This window comes from Cydia strobilella, chromosome Z, assembly GCF_947568885.1.
Source record: "Cydia strobilella chromosome Z, ilCydStro3.1, whole genome shotgun sequence".
NCBI lineage: Eukaryota > Metazoa > Arthropoda > Insecta > Lepidoptera > Tortricidae > Cydia > Cydia strobilella.
In genome coordinates this window covers 59,651,279-59,667,941 of record NC_086068.1, presented here as the reverse complement: position 1 = coordinate 59,667,941, position 16,663 = coordinate 59,651,279, and the positions used below count along the sequence as shown (strand labels likewise).

At 36.2% G+C, this 16,663-nt stretch overlaps 1 protein-coding gene across 4 annotated transcripts in view; it reads right to left on the bottom strand.

The window, feature by feature from the left end:
* Positions 1-16,144, bottom strand: part of LOC134754728 (ecdysone-induced protein 74EF) — a 292,930-nt gene extending 276,786 nt beyond the window's left edge. For all 4 annotated transcript variants that reach the window (XM_063691066.1, XM_063691068.1, XM_063691067.1 and 1 more), the window contains exon 1: positions 16,036-16,144. The gene's annotated coding sequence lies outside the window, so the exon portion shown is untranslated. The remainder of the gene's footprint in view (positions 1-16,035) is intronic.
* Between the last annotated feature and the right edge of the window lie 519 nt (positions 16,145-16,663).

Sequence of the window (16,663 nt, the reverse complement as noted above, 5' to 3'; positions counted from 1 at the left end):
TATGAGAAGCATTACTATAGAAACTCAAAATTCTATATTATTCTCATACATGTCATTCAAACGTAACATACTATAACTGATATCTTTTCCACAACATTCTGAAATTATCACCGATTCGATTCTTTAAGAGAAAGCCAAATATGATCATATTTTCAGGTACTTTCGCCACAAAAAAAACATTTAGTACTTTTTTAAACAACATATAACCAAAAACAATAACTTTGTTTCACTCGAGACCATATTTATGGTCATTTTACAACGCCCATAAAATACTCATAAAAATAAAACATAATAGATATCTGTAGTTCCGCTGTCAACCCTTTGGGGTCTCAGTAAAAAACAAAAGAGTTCTTTATGGTGCAAACTATAACGGTTCTTTTTTAAAAGATTGATGATTGACAGGTCTCACTTTTTAGAATCTGTTCGGAAAGAGGAGTAGTAGAATCATAGACATAGTATAGTAGTTATAGACTTGAAACCGAGCGACCAGGGGTAAGAGAAAGACATATTCATGTATTGACAGGTTAATGTATGGCAGCATAATCCTTTTTCTCTTTCACTCTTATACATTTCGGTATTTCGCCATCGCCAGGAGGCAGGGAGGGAGGTAGGTAGGAACCTATGCTGCCATAACCCGACCATGAAAAAAAACCCGATCAGTGATAAGGACAAAGCATGGCACTATTTTCTCTTTCCTCTTATAGGAATCGCAATAAGACTATCTTTCTCTATCAAAGAGTGTCAGGCCCTTGAGTAGAATGTATGGGGCCCTTGGAGGATATAACCAAATGGAGACGCCTTGTCTGTAATTTTCTGTACAAATCAGTCCGCCGATTTTTGAGAGGGAGGGGCACGACAAATGTATACGTAACGTGAAAATAGCCATGTCATACTATGTGTATGACCATCGATCATAGAGTTTCGATAGAGGGGAACGCCTGTTAATGGCTACTCCGTTTGGTTATATCCTCCAAGATGCCCAAGGCCCAATACATTTCCACGACTATTTCCGAACAGACTAAAAAAAATGAGACCTGTCAATCATCAATCTTTTAAAAAAGAACTGTTATAGTTTGCTGTAGCGATTACCTTTTCTCGACTACGCTAACAGTTTTGATGTTTTAAATGATTCACGGTTAGTTTCACTAGACTTATATTATACACAAGGTCCATATCCTGGTCAATATAAAGGGGCCATCCATTACCAGTCCGCCGGACGATATCAGCCTGTCAGTTAGAACAAAAATTTGACAGCTCCGAACAACTGACAGACCGATATCGTCCGGCGGACTGATAATGGGTGGGCCCCTTAAGTCTACTCACGCTAATTGGGTAAGTAAACTATTTTCTGTAAACTCCCACGTACACCCTCAGCTTATGATACTTATGAACGACCTCAGTGCATGACCTGCGCAACACCACATGCGCCCCGTCATATTACGTTATAATCATCTCGCTACCATCCAGCGGCGCTAGCACGGTCGCATTTTTATCACTTATCACCATGCCTGTCACGTTATAACAAAGTATGTAAGTGCGATAATAGTGGAACCCACAGTGGCGCTCACAGAACTGTACCAACGAGACCCTGAAACAATTTAAATTCCGATTTTTATACGATTTATAATTTTAAAACCGGCGCCCTAGATTTTTCTTAGCACTTTGCCAATAGTAAATAGCAACAAGAATTAGAATTTTTAACATATAGTATTTCACCGACTTACGAAAGTATGTGGAGTCCGTCTCAGCTCTGCTAACTTAGCGAAAAAGTGTGGCAGGTCTACTGTTTTCATAGGAATTTGTCATATGGTCATAGGAATTTGTCGTTTATGAGCGTTTTCACATGTCTGATCCTGTATACTTCCAAAAAATGTCTACAAGCACCTGACGGCTACTCCATAAACAATGAGGGCTAACGCGTATGAATTCGCCGCTAGGGGCGCTAGTGTAGATGGTGGTCTATTCCATAGTTCGAAATGTCAAATGTCACTTGTCACTTCAATGACTGACAGCTGTTCTTTAGACTTTTGGACCACCATCAACAGAGGGCGCCAACTGGTGAGCAAAAAAACGATAGCCCTCATTGAACTGTCATAGGAACCATAATTAAAAAAAAAAAATGTTTATTTCATAAGAGGTTAGGTACAAACATTCGTCTTAACTCAGTTATAATCTCTATATTTTGAGATTATTTGTTTATTGGACACGAGAGGTATAAATTAAGGCCAACCCAACGTAACGATATAAAGAATGTCAGCAAACTTTCCGGGGATCAAAAACTAGTAAAAAAAAAAAAAAAAACATTAATTGTCGCAGTCACTCCTGAAATTGTTCACAAAATGGCGACCCAAATGTTGATATCTGTCTGTTTACAATCACTATCAGTCTAGACACTGATCAATGAAGGTAAATACCGTAATACAGCACCAAAATTACATAGCCATGCTAAAATCCAACACAAGTACATCGGGTAATGCAACTGGGTTTGGGTTGCCAGGTGAATAAGTGAATAATCAAAATTATCACCACTACCGCTAAAATAACTTGCACCTTTTTAGGGTTCCGTAGCCAAATGGCAAAAAACGGAACCCTTATAGATTCGTCATGTCTGTCTGTCTATCTGTCCGTATGTCACAGCCACTTTTCTCTGAAACTATAAGAACTATACTGTTGAAACTTGGTAGGCAGATGTATTCTGTGAACCGCATTAAGATTTTCACACTTAAATAATAAAAAAACAATAAATTTTGGGGGTTCCCATTTTGGAACTGAAACTCAAAAAAAATTTTTTCGAAGTAAACAATAGTAAAAGTTATACAACATATTATATATGAAGGGTACACGGAAAGAACATGTCTAGTCAGTTTTTAATCTCAAGATGTAGAGCCCTTAATGAACTATTAGTTACAACTTCTGTTACCGCTGCAATTATAAATATAACTCCTTTTCGTCTCACTTTAAAAACACGAAAATAATATGGTAAATTTTTACATCGTTCCTTTCAAACCGCGATAACTCAAAATGTTGTCAAAGTGACTAGACATGTTCTTTCCGTGTACCCGTCATATGTACCTATTTCTTGAGGGGTCTTCAGTATAATTTTCAGTACAGGATTCCTGCTCCATCTTCGAAATTGACGGCGTCTATACAAATTATAGACTACGGAGTACGGTCATTATGTCATGTATGTTATGTGTTTCCCACAGGCGACGGGTTTCATTTTAATATATGACTATTAAGGTTCCACTCTGGTGGGTTGGTGGGTTAAAATAATGATGTGTACTTTAATTGTGTACCATTTAGCGTGGTTGCTATGTACTTATGCCCTTGTCTATATTATTTAATTCTGCCCACAACTCAGTACTTCTATACCCCACTTAGTAAATCCTACACAGTTTTTATCCTTGATTAAAACTATCCTATCAGGTCAATTCGAGATTTAGTTATTAGTTCTATTTCCAATATGAAATTGATCTGTCACTGTCAAAAGTGGCAAAAGTTTAGAAAAACTCAACTCTCGTAACTCAAACTATCTCCATACCAAAAGCATTTTTATCACCTGTCATGTCATGCGTCACTATCGCACTTACATACTTGTTAGAACGTGACAGGCATGATGACTGATGATAAAAATCCGACCATCTTGGCCCTACTGAATTCAGGCTTTTAGGGCCATCCCACATGAATCTTAAAATAAGCAACCTGAATGTCACTGTGGGTAGAAAGTTTAAAAACATTCAACCTCTTAATTTCAACATCCGTGTGGGATAGCCTTTAAGGAGTAGGAGTGACTTATATCTATATAAAAAAGTTACTGTGTAAGAGCGGGGGCGTAGCTAGAGGATATGGCGCCCGGGGCAGTCACCAAATTTGCGCCCCCCGACGACTGACAAAAGTTTCCCTGCTGCTGCCTTTTGCCCATTTTGCCCCCCCCCCCCTTTGGATGGCGCCCGGGGCATTTGCCCCCTCTGCCCCCCTAGTTACGCCACTGTGTAAGAGCGTTTTCAGATTGTCCGATCCGATTTCGGATGTTGGAAGATTCTTGGAGAAAAGCAGCTGCTTGAGAGTGCCTTATGGCATCAAGATCTTTTTTTTTCGGTTTAAGGTTATCTTTTAAAGTAAATATTTAAATTAAAGTATATATATAGGTGGCGCCACTACCATAATCTATCGCGAAACAAGAAAATCGAAATTTCGTTATCCAACATCTCTGTCACTCTTGCATATTCGAACGATAAAGAGGCAGATAGCGAAATTTCGGGTTCGCGTTTCCCGGTAGGTCCTCTGTAAGTAAACAGCCTTGATGCCTAAATTTCATATTTTATTATCTCATCTCTGAAAACTTGTCAAAAACCTGTTAAAGGTAGGTACAGTTATGTATAAGTTACTCTATGGTTTACTAAAAAGGCTAGTACCTACTGCACTCTGGTGGCAAAACATTGCAGTAATATCCCCTATGAACAGGTATGGCGTTTTTTTAAATTTTTACTTCATTGTGGTCGAATCTGACATCCGATATCGGATCACACAATGTAAAAACGCTCCAAGGTATACCCAATGAACTAAGGTTTTACATTTTTCTATAATATCACAAATGTCTGGCCAGATTATCGAATAAACTCAATTAACTCAAAATAATGAGCACGGGCCAAATCTGTTGAGTTCTTAATATCAGCACATTTGCTTATCTGCGTTGGGTATTTTTTCGCACGCGCATCGCTTATGTGTGTCAAGGCGGGCGCGCGGATTGGTGAAAAATTCGTGAACCTTGGCGCCGATAGGTTGGATTTAGGACTGACCGCATTTGTTCTTTTTATTTTGGGTGTTTTATAGTGCTCATTGTATATTTTTAGCTCTGGAATAGGGTTGGAGTAAATACGTATTATAAAATCGGTAGACGGACTAGGCGGGACAGTGCGTAGCGTAAAGTGTGTTACGGTGTTACGCACGGAGGTCGTCAAGTTCAGTTGTCAGCTAATATTGACCTTGAGAGCTACCGTGAACATTGAAGTTCAAAGATCGTCTATCGCTTTTGTTTGTTGGACAGAGATGGAGATACACTAATAGTGAGATTTAAAGTATAAGATTTGGAATAAATAAAATAAGTCAGTCAACCCTCACTCAAATAAAGTTTGCATAAATTATGAATGAGGTCACAATACAACGATCAGGCTGGTTCAATTACTTTTTTCTTCTGATACATTTTTAAAAATAAGTTTTTAAAACAAATGTGGATCTAGTTTGTAAGTACGAGATTATTTAATCTTATTTTAGTTTTGCTACAAAACAATGTAACTACATAATTCAAATGAAGGAAATTAATAAATAATAATTTTACGTTTTGATAAGAAACAGACGACATATTAGTATTAAACTTTATAAATCATTTTATGCGCAAGAATAAATGTCAATTCAAAAATAAAATTGTCTATTGGTACTGGAGAATCGTTATCGAATGTTTTCTAAATTCATAAATGTAATTTTCATATTAAGACTGTTCACCGTAAGTAATCGTGAACTTTCGTAAGAACACGAACAGAACTGCCGAATCACCGCCACTTTTCCTTTCCGTTCTGTGAATGAGAACTTGAAAGCGAGTTGAAGCTGCATAAGGTGGGGTTTTACTTTTTAAAACGTTTCGTTACCGTGAAATATTTTGTGGTTATTTATAGATTCGTTGTGAAATGCATTTATTGATAAATTTTTAAAGGTTTGCAACGACTGTGAATGATAGTTGGTTTGTAAAGGAGAATTACGTAAAATAACTAAAAGACTTCAAATTTTGATGAGAAAAAAATAATTAAGGTATTAAAAGTGATAATTATTGATATTTTATACCTACACTGGCAAGCCAGCTTTGATAATCGATCGATCATCTTTACAAATTTTGAATTAAGTTAGCGCCTTTTATAGGTATCGATGGATTGATTCACCTCGTGCCGCGCCGCACCGCGCCGCTTCGCGTTCGCGTGTTGTTCGCCTACGTAGTACGCTGCGTTAAAATGCTTCTTGGAACAGTCGAATAACAATCTGAAAATTACATGAAAAAACACATTCGCTCGGCGGCCAAAGTACTATAGTTTGACAAGCCATTTCCGTCACTAGATAAAGGTGGCAAATTTAAAAAAATGTAGGTTGTCCTCGCATAGAAAATTAGAATTTCGCGCCTTTTTCTACTGACATCGGGTACTATAGTTTGACAAGCCATTTCCGTCACTAGATAAAGGTGGCAAATTTAAAAAAAATGTAGGCTTGAAGGGGTTGTCCTCGCATAGAAAATTAGAATTTCGCGCCTTTCTCTACTGACATCGGATTTGCCATAATATAAATTAATCAATACCAAAACTCTGTACCGATCTTTTTACTTTGTACATTCAAGAAAAGAGCGTACTCCCATCTTAAAAGCTGGCAACACACTTACGACCCGTCTGGTGCTGCGAGTCTTCATGGGCGGCGGTAATCGCTTACCATCAGGTGATCCGTCTGCTCGTTTGCCTCCTATATAAAAAAAAAACATATGTTTTCATTTATAATACTACCTATAAAATCGCAGAGCGAGCAACGCTTAACCAGGCTAAGTTTTCACGCCAAGTGAAACGTCAAGTATGGACCTATGACTGGCTTAAATGTAAGAGTTATTATGATACAGAAAACTTAATTCACAATGTTTTAGGAACCTGAACACACACACACACACACACACACACACACACACACACACACACACACACACACACACACACACACGCACGATCGCACACACACACACACACACACACACACACACAGACACACACGCACACTCATATGGACTTGCAAGTCCATCTTCTCATTAGGTTAAATTAAGCTACAAGTAATTACTTTTGTTATTCTCTTATATTGTGTTCATTTTTATTTCTTTAAATTTATATTTATATTTTATTATTATTATTTATTTACATACACACAACCATCAATTACAGGAAATCCTAATTCGACAGTATGGAAATTGACACAAAAAATAGGTACAATACATTAGCTTACAGATTACAGTAGCACAATACGTAAAGCGTAGCCCTTGTGAATTCGTTCAGAGTTTTAAAACCGTTTATTACCAATTTTAAGGAAGAGCGGTGCCTCTTAACACAGGTATTTTCTTACTTAAAAAGAGGCACCAACACTTACCTGTATAAGTAATTCTTAAACGAAATAAACAATTTTTCATTTTTCATTTTCATTTTCATGAGTATGATGGAGACCTAGACCTATGTCGCGCGAGTGTCTTGTAGTGTATACTAGATATAGTTATGTATGTAGCTCATAGGATATATATAGTTGGTCAAACCAAATTGGCAGTAAATAAGAACAAAAAAAACTGTAATCATCCTTTTCTTTTGGGTGCTAGTACTAGTATAAGAAAGATATAGTATGAGTCTCTCTGTCTATGTTTGAAATGAGTCAGTCCTTTGACAAACTATTCAAAGCAGTAATAAAGCATCGTTTAAGCTGAACACTGGTTTCTACTCAACTCCGAATCCTCACCTTACATGGCGATCCTGCCAGGATCAAGTCCGCACCGGTCAATACAAGTGAGTCTAAACCATAGACATAGTATAGTAGTTATAGACATGAAACCGAGCGACCAGGGGTAAGAGAAAGACATATTCATGTATTGACAGGTTAATGTATGGCAGCATAATCCTTTTTAGGGTTCCGTACCCAAAGGGTTAAAACGGGACCCTATTACTAAGACTCCGCTGTCCGTCTGTCCGTCTGTCACCAGGCTGTACCTCATGAACCGTGATAGCTAGACAGTTGAAATTTTTAAAGATGATGTATATCTGTTGCCGCTATAACAACAAATACTAAAAATAGAATAACATAAATATTTAAGTGGGGCTCCCATACAACAAACGTGATTTTTTTGGCGTTTTTTTGCGTACGGAACCCTTCGTGCGCGAGTCCGACTCGCACTTGAACGGTTTTTTATTATTATCCAGGTCACGAAACTTAAGGTGCCCTGTCTGAAAACCTATATATTTTCCAAACCGGTCCAATGTCAATCCATTACAGAGATAATGTGAACATTTTAGCTCACACAAACAATTTTTTTTCCGCAAATCCGTCCCCCGTGATAATGCACATGTAAGATGAGTTCCCCTACTCATTTATATTGAATTAACTTGTGTTTTGTTCAAGTGAAACTTCAAAAAGAAATAAAGTATAAGATCGTATCGTAGTACTTTCACTTCAGAGAGCGATGTGTATAAACATTATTTAATGTTAACGCCCCTAGGTGGCGTTTTATCTTGTACCATCGCGCACACTGTTAACTAACAGTTTGTAAGCCTTATTACATAAGCCATAAGGTCCACCAATGGACAGTTAAATGTTTCTGTTTGTATGGACAAGGAATCAAATTTGAGTACCATTTCGTACCTTGTCGCAGTGACAATAGTATGAGGATAGCGACTTTCATATTGATTACTACTATGACAAGGTACGAAATGGTACGGACATAAAATCTTTGACTGTTTATGTTCTAAATGACGCTATTATTTTTATAGAGAATAATGGAATAGATCGTATTGTAGTTTACAATTGACTACCTATGGGATACCGTTGTTTGACATAATTATTGAGTCATAAATGTCATAATGTAATGATTGTCAGATTACCATTAGTCATAATTGTCAAACGGTTAACATTTCAGGATTTTCGTGCAGTTATCCTGTAGATAGGTTAGGTTTGTTTTATGGCAATCCTTAAAAGTTAGGCGTTTCTGAGAAAAACCAAATTATGACTAACGAAAATTCGGACAATTAATACTTACATTATGACTTAAAACTTTATGAGAAACATAAGAGCCCCACTACCTATTGACTGTATCTACAATTGTCGATTTTACGATGGATTTGTTCCTTATTTTATTTAAAATCCAAACGAAAACCAAAAACAGTATTATGAAGGCAATTTCAGTATTTTTTTTTTACTGTGACTAAATAAGAGCAAGATGTATTTTTTACAGTTTTTAGAATCGCTGTAAAGGCACACATTTTAACACCTTAGATATTTAAAAAAAGGCGCCTGACACGTAACAGCCTTTCTGTTTAAAAGTTTGAACAATAGAGTTGGTCAAACCAAATTGGCAGTAAATAAGAACCAAAAAAAAAAACTATATTCATCCTTTTTTTGGGTGCCAGTACTAGTTAGTGTAAGACGAACATAGTATGATTATCTGTATGTTTGAAATGAGACAATCCTATGACACAAACTATAGTAATACTGAGGAGCATTTTACTGTCAATTACATCCATGATTGCATATCACAATACTTGTCAATCAACCTAAATAGCTGGGCATTTCGATGCTCACTAACATTTTGTTAACAATTATAATTACCAAAATATAAATTTTATTATATTTGCTTAAAACGGAACGCATCCCTTCAACGGGATCAAATTTTAAAACGTGCGTTTTAGACCGGCTGAAAACACTAAATGCGTGGCGCGATAAAAAAAAACTTCAGCTCAAAATTCGAACGCCATAACCGCAAAGATGGCGGCCACACCGATTTTAGACCCCGCCGATCAATCTCAACAATAACAAGTGAAAGTTTAACAAATTAATAGCATGCAGTCGGATCATTTAAAAACATTACTAACAGAACGAAAGCCGTTACACACTTGTATCGAAATACACCTTAAAACAACTACTTAAGGTTGGTATTGGCTTGTGTACCGTGTCATAGTGTCGTGAATAGACCGAATTAATGAAAACACTGCGCACGCAACGTGTCAAGCAACTTGTTACGATAGACAAGTATTACTTCTTCAGTGGCTCCTGTCATTTACCGTGACCACAGATACAATAACACAGGGAAGACTAGTGTAGTGACAAAGGGGTGAAAAACTGCTAAAATCAGAGCTTAGTATAGTCTGTCTAAGCTAACTTAGCATCTGTTATTATCTAGAATATGTCTGCGGTATTCAACTCCAAAATAATTAGAAAAATAATATGACAGTACGATTAAAAAAAACTTGTTAAGGGTCTCCGGCAAGCTCGGTTCTCCATACAAACGTAGTTCCGCTCTCATTTTAAAACGAGTAGCTAGTTTGCTCTGAAACTTTGTACTTACAATAGGATAAGGTATATCTATGTCTGAAATTAGTTTATGTAGCTTCAGATACCATAGTTAAAAAAATACAGCGAATTTACGTTTTTCATACAAAACGTGTATTTGCTCTATTTCGTTTGTTTTATAAACTGGAGCTATATAAACTAATTTATGACCTAGATATACCTCATGTCACTGTATGTGCAAAGTTTCATTACAATCCAACAAGCAGTTATAAAATGAAAACGGAACTCCGTTTGTATGGGAAGGTGAAATTCGGCCGAGCTTGCCGGAGACTTAAAACTTATTTGAAACATAGTTATGTTTCAAATAACAAGATCTGTGTCATCAATAAATGTATAGGGTTTAAAATCATGGGAGTAGAAAACGTCCCATGGTGTTGAATGTCATTTCTGTTAAGTAAGAAACCACTAGGCCAGCAACATGATACCTGGCTCGCGGCACGAAACACTGAAATGGCAATTAAACATGTAGGTATATTAAATTTCACTAATCGAACATAAAACCATTATAGATAAATACAGCTAAAACTGTTGCATACATGAACACAGTTGCCATTAGTTATATTTATATCGGAGCGGCCGTGCTCAAAAATATCTGAACAAGCACTACCTTGACGACCTCTTCGACCTTATTGATTATCTTTTTTATTTATAACATTAATATGATTCTGACCATGGAGACTGTATAAAGGAGCCAAATCTCTATGTATGAAAAGTGTCCATCAAAAAACAGTAATTAGGCGGCGCCACCATACACCAAAATACTACCAAAAACAACCTACGTAATTTGGTCGGGTTATTTGTTGCCTTATATGGTTCATGTTATACTCATGTCCCAGAGCCTAACTAGCGCCACCGGAGAGATTAGGAACTATTATTTAAAGCTTAACGCGGTCACTTTTACAACAATTCTGCCATAAGAGATTGCGATCCTTTCTATACCATCCATAATTCTGACTTTTGACAAATGTCATCATTTCCGCACATTTTCGAAGAAATTGTCAAAAACACTGCCAATGATTAATACAGTATATTTCTTTTTGTTGTCGATCATTGGAATAAATTTTTGTTTGAATATTTATTTTTTTATCTTTCGTTCTGATTAAAAAAATATTAACGTTAGAGCATTCCTGAGAAGTAACCCTACGTGGGTATTCAGGGTTTGTCCAATGGCTAAGGTCACCCTGTATAGCAGTGTGGGCGAAGACACCTATAGTATATTCGCACTTTCATCGCTTCAAACTTAGCTTATCAAATCTGACTGAACAATTTCTATTTGAAATGTTCAGTAAACTGAGAAACTGGCAATTCTCACAAATCGGATGGATCAACTATTTATTTTTGTTATTATGTCCAGTCATCCAGGGGACACTATGAGCACAATCTATCTCGCTATCTATCTATTTATCCCTCTCGCTATACCGTAATCCAGTATAGGATTCGTATAGGATTTGCAAGCACACACCAAAGATATCGTCGCTATACTTACTCAACCTCATATCTGCAACAATCATTTGATGGAAATGTCGCTTTTATTTCATTCGGAATACGGGTGTTTTTGACATCAAATGAGAGAGGTTGAGTAATAGCGGCGATATTTTCAAAGATACCAGAGAATTTGGGATTTGGGACGGGTACCGCCATGGCCGGGTGGTCAGGAGTGTCAGGACGTTAGAGGCGTAAGCTGAAGACGCGGGTTCGATTCTTTCGACTTTCACTTTTTCTTTAGTGTATGTTATCTCGTCAGTTTATTTAAAAGAACTGTCGTTGTACCAGTTTCAACAAAGATACTTAGATGGCCCATCATGGAAAGTGTTTAAAACTGCCACAAAAAATCATGTTATTGATAATTACCATGAAACCCGGGTTTTGTGAGTGACCCAGGGAACTTTCGATTCCGAAACCTAACCTAGGACCACCAGCTTCTCAGGCAAAGCTCTACCACTTAGGCTACAAGACTCACGAAATACGCAACCTTACTGAACTATGATAGAGTCAGACCAATCTAACTTTGCATGGCATTTGCAATGACAAAGTGTGGCCATGTCATCATTAATGTCCAATTTCTATGAAAACATAACGTCTATAACGACACTCTCACACTTTGTTATGTCCAACGGTCATTCTCAAAAAATATGTCTGCGGTCTAATTGCCGCGACCCATACAACATATATGAAAAGAGTCGTGGCAATGAGGGCTTAACGCGTATGAATTCGCCGCTAGGGGCGCTAGTGTAGATGGTGGTCTTTTCCATAGTTCGAAATGTCACTTAAATGACTGACAGCTGTCTTTTGGACCACCATCAACAGAGGCGCCAACTGGTGAGCAAAAAAACGATAGCCCTCAATAGAGGGCTACCGCGTTTAATTTCGCCACTAGGGGCGCTAGTGTAGATGGAGGTTTTTCAAAATGTCAAATGCATAGAAGTTTTGGGGGTTTCAAGCTATTTTTATCGGAAATATTCACTCTTTATTCATAATTGTGGTAAATCTTTCAATTGTGGTAAATCCAATGGTAAACAATATACATAGCTCAATAAATGCTAGTGGTTTAAAAAAAATGCCAACTAAAATATTCGCAAAATTAAACAGGTTGCAAAAATGGCACATTTAGACGCTAAAATACCTTTGTGTATATTAGAACGTATTGATTTTATAAGAATAAGCATAGAAGAATTTTGAGATCTATTTTTCTGGACCTACATCTACAGTGGCGCCAACTGGTGAGCACAAAAACGGTAGCCTTCATAGCGGTTCACCGTCGACGTCACCATGTATTGCCATTTTGTTGAAGCGTTTCGTCAGTAAAGTACGGGTGCCAGACTTTGACCATCATTTGCGACTTTTGTATTGCTTTAAGACAATGGGTCCCATACAGACATTTGATCCTCAAAACCAACCTGATCGACCGATACCATTAATAAAAAAATGTCAACCTCAGTACTCATTAAATTGTACTGAGGTTGACTGAAATAGCATTAAGCATTTTTATAACACGTTCGTACGTTTTTTATATAAGTAAATATTATGATATTATTTGTGCCATTTTCAACCAAGTCGCTTGTCAGTAAGGCGCTATTTCCATATTGCTTCAACTAGAAATCAACCTTATCAACAAGCGACAATGTGGTACCTTTTGGTTGGAAACGTCACATTTATTATTATATACATGCATAGGAGTCGTGGAAGACAAGGGGAGAGGCCTTTGCCCAGCAGTGGGACACCATAATGGGCTAGTAAAAAAAAACATGCATTTAATAGAACTATAGCGGTTTCACCACAACTACATCCGGACCTTATGTAATTAATAAAGAAATGCTTCTGTTTGTACTTTATTTTTTGACCCTTCAAACCGCCAAATACTTATAATACTCAAAAAAACAAACTGGCAACCCTAAATAGGGATATTGACTATATTTAAATTTTATTTCACACCATGCGTGAAATAAAGCACCAGAGCATTACTATAGAAACGTAGAGGTAGTAATTTTTAGACACAATAAATTATAAAAAGTAAGTGACTTGACCGTAACGTAATTTGCTAGTGTTTCATGTAAATTCTATAGCGGCGAATCGTTTTGACAGGCTGAAAAAAGAAACTGATTTGACTCTCATCAAATACTCTATAGGAAAGCTTCTATACTTAAAATAAATAATTTCACACTGTGCACGAAATAAAGCACAAGATAATTATTAGAAAAACATAGATATCAGCTATTTTTAAACACAATTAATTTCTATTTAATAAATCGGATAGAAATATAAAAATTAGATGAGTTGACCGTGACGTCACTATACTAGTTTTCATATAAATTCCATATTAGCAAATCGTTTTGACAGTTCTAAAAAAGAAGCTGATTTGACTAGTAGGAAAGTAGCACTCTTGCAAAACTTTCCATAACGAACTGAACATATTTAATTATGTTTATTGACAATAATTGTTACGTGTAAGGTACGTACCTACGTAATAATGATACTATTTATTAGATAAGAACTAAAGCGCACAACGTTTTGCGATAACAAGCACTTATTATGACAGTTCTTTCCGTGTTCTAAGCTACTTTACAACTAATGGAATAGAACAAAGTGAGGGATTGTCATTATAAACGTTTTAGGACGACGACGAAATTTTTACTTTGTCATTGCGAATGCCAAAAACCTATGTAGGTACATAACTCCGTATAAGATGAATACAGTCTAAGGAAAACACGTGCTTCGGAAATCAAGAAAATTTGATTCTAGCACAGATGGCGCTACCACCAATACCAACCTTTGGCCTATTCTCGGCTAGATGGCGTTGACGGTTTCGTTTGTTATTTAACAATTATTAACAAAATCATATTACAAAAATTATAAAATCAAGTAAAAAATATCATTTATCCATGTATATACATTTTATGATATTTTTATTTTTAGATTAAATCGTGTGTCGATAGATGGCAGTAAATTTACTGTGATTACAAAATTAACTATGACAGTACCCATTTATCCTATATATTCTCTTTGCAAATGGCATGCAGAGTTAGATTGGTCCGACTCTGCCCGAATATTTCTCTCAGTAGAGCATTTATTTACTGACTCAGTGTGTTCTTTCTAATTTTTCGCCTATTTCAAAGGGAAATTCTTGGCTCCCCATGCTGCTATTTTTTTATGGCATAGTTATGGATTTTCTTAAGATTTTAAAAATGTTGTTATAGGAAAGCACTAATATTTAAATTACAAAAATATTGTTTTATTCCGTATTCATTACTCATACTTGTTTCGGGTATTATTTTGTATATTGTAACATTTGTAACAGAAGATAGTTAATCAAATATTTTTTTAGTTTTTTCACTGATTTTGGCTTAATTAATTATTTTATGCGTAGGTATTTTAGCCCTCTTGATCCGCCTACTAGTTTAAGAGTTCAATTTCACTTATAATTTTAATTATCTCGCCCGTTATACTCTGTCTCTACTTTGTCAGCCCACTATCAGTAGAAAAAACCGCGAAATTCAAATTTCGTATGGAACCGGCAGTACGCCCACATATTTTTTATAATTTGCCGCCTTTTTCTACTGTCAGAAATGGCTAGCCAATTTGTACAAAAACTATTAAAAAATACGCTTTATTTATCACCAGTAACACTATGTAACACGTTTTTTTTTTAAATGTAAATTCTACGCAGTAGTACAAGGTCGTAGGTTTAATATAGACAAAATTGCTTGCCATCGCCGAGGCAGTGAGCAAAAGAGCATTTTTCAAGGCCCCATACCTATTTGTGACTCACATTTGACTCACGATAATTCTTTTGTCTATTTTTATTCTATACTTATTAAATTAATACATTCTTATTAAAATATAATTCAGGCAACTATTATTATTAATTTTAAGATTTTATAGCGATTTTATTTATGTTAACGTATTTTCCTACATTTTAATATTTTTAATTAAAAAAAATATAGAAACATTTTAGAATGTGTATACCTATTTTAAATATTTTTAATTTTTAATGTTTATAGTTATGTAAATAATTAATATTATATGTATAAATTAAAAAAAACGCGCGAGAGTAGGCTAATTTTAATCACTAATTCATTTTTACTATTTAAAACAGGTACCGAATTATAAAATTAAACTAAAATATATATTATTTAGCAAATATTTTTCATTTGCTTTTTAAAAAACGCGGTAAAATATAGCCCAACAATCTGGTGCAATTACATAGTTTTGCAAATAATACTAGTTGTAAAATAAATTCTCCATTAACAATCCAAAATATTTTTATTCCACAATATTGCAATACGTAAATAATATACATAATTTATGAAACCGGCAACTTTTCCCACGCATTTACCCGCCACAACACAAAACTCACCGAGCCCGGCTCAAAATCCAAAACTCCGAAGTCCAGAAAAAAAAAACAAAAACACTCACCTCGGAAATCGCAAATCCAAATTCACAAACAAAACACACACTTCTGTCACTGTCAATACACTAGCAACACGTCCGCGCGGCTCGGTCTGCGGCGACTCACTGAAGTCAGTGAACTGCGCCCCGCGCGACCACCGTACAATTGTTATCATAACTATGGAATCCGTTAATTGGGTCACTTATCTGTATCTGTGCTTTTCTCTAATGCTTTTTTTGAGGTACGAATTTGGACACTTTTACTTTTTGGATAAGCCAAGGTGATTTTGTTAATTTTTTTCGACACCCAATGGCCTTTTTTAGGGTTCCGTACTCAAAGGGTAAAAACGGGACCCTATTACTAAGACTCTGCTGTCCGTCTGTCCGTCTGTCCGTCTGTCCGGCTGTCCGGCTGTCCGGCTGTCCGTCTGTCTGTCACCACTCACCAGGCTGTATCTCATGAACCGTGATAGCTAAATTGAAATTTTCACAGATGATGTATTTCTGGTGGGCGAGTCCGACTCGCACTTGGCCGGTTTTTTATGTATTTTTTTTCATAAATGCAAAATTTTTAGGACGTAAAAGAACGATTCCTTTTAAATCCGGATTGGATTGTTAAAGGTTTAAATCACAGAATTCTCTGCTTTTTTTTTCT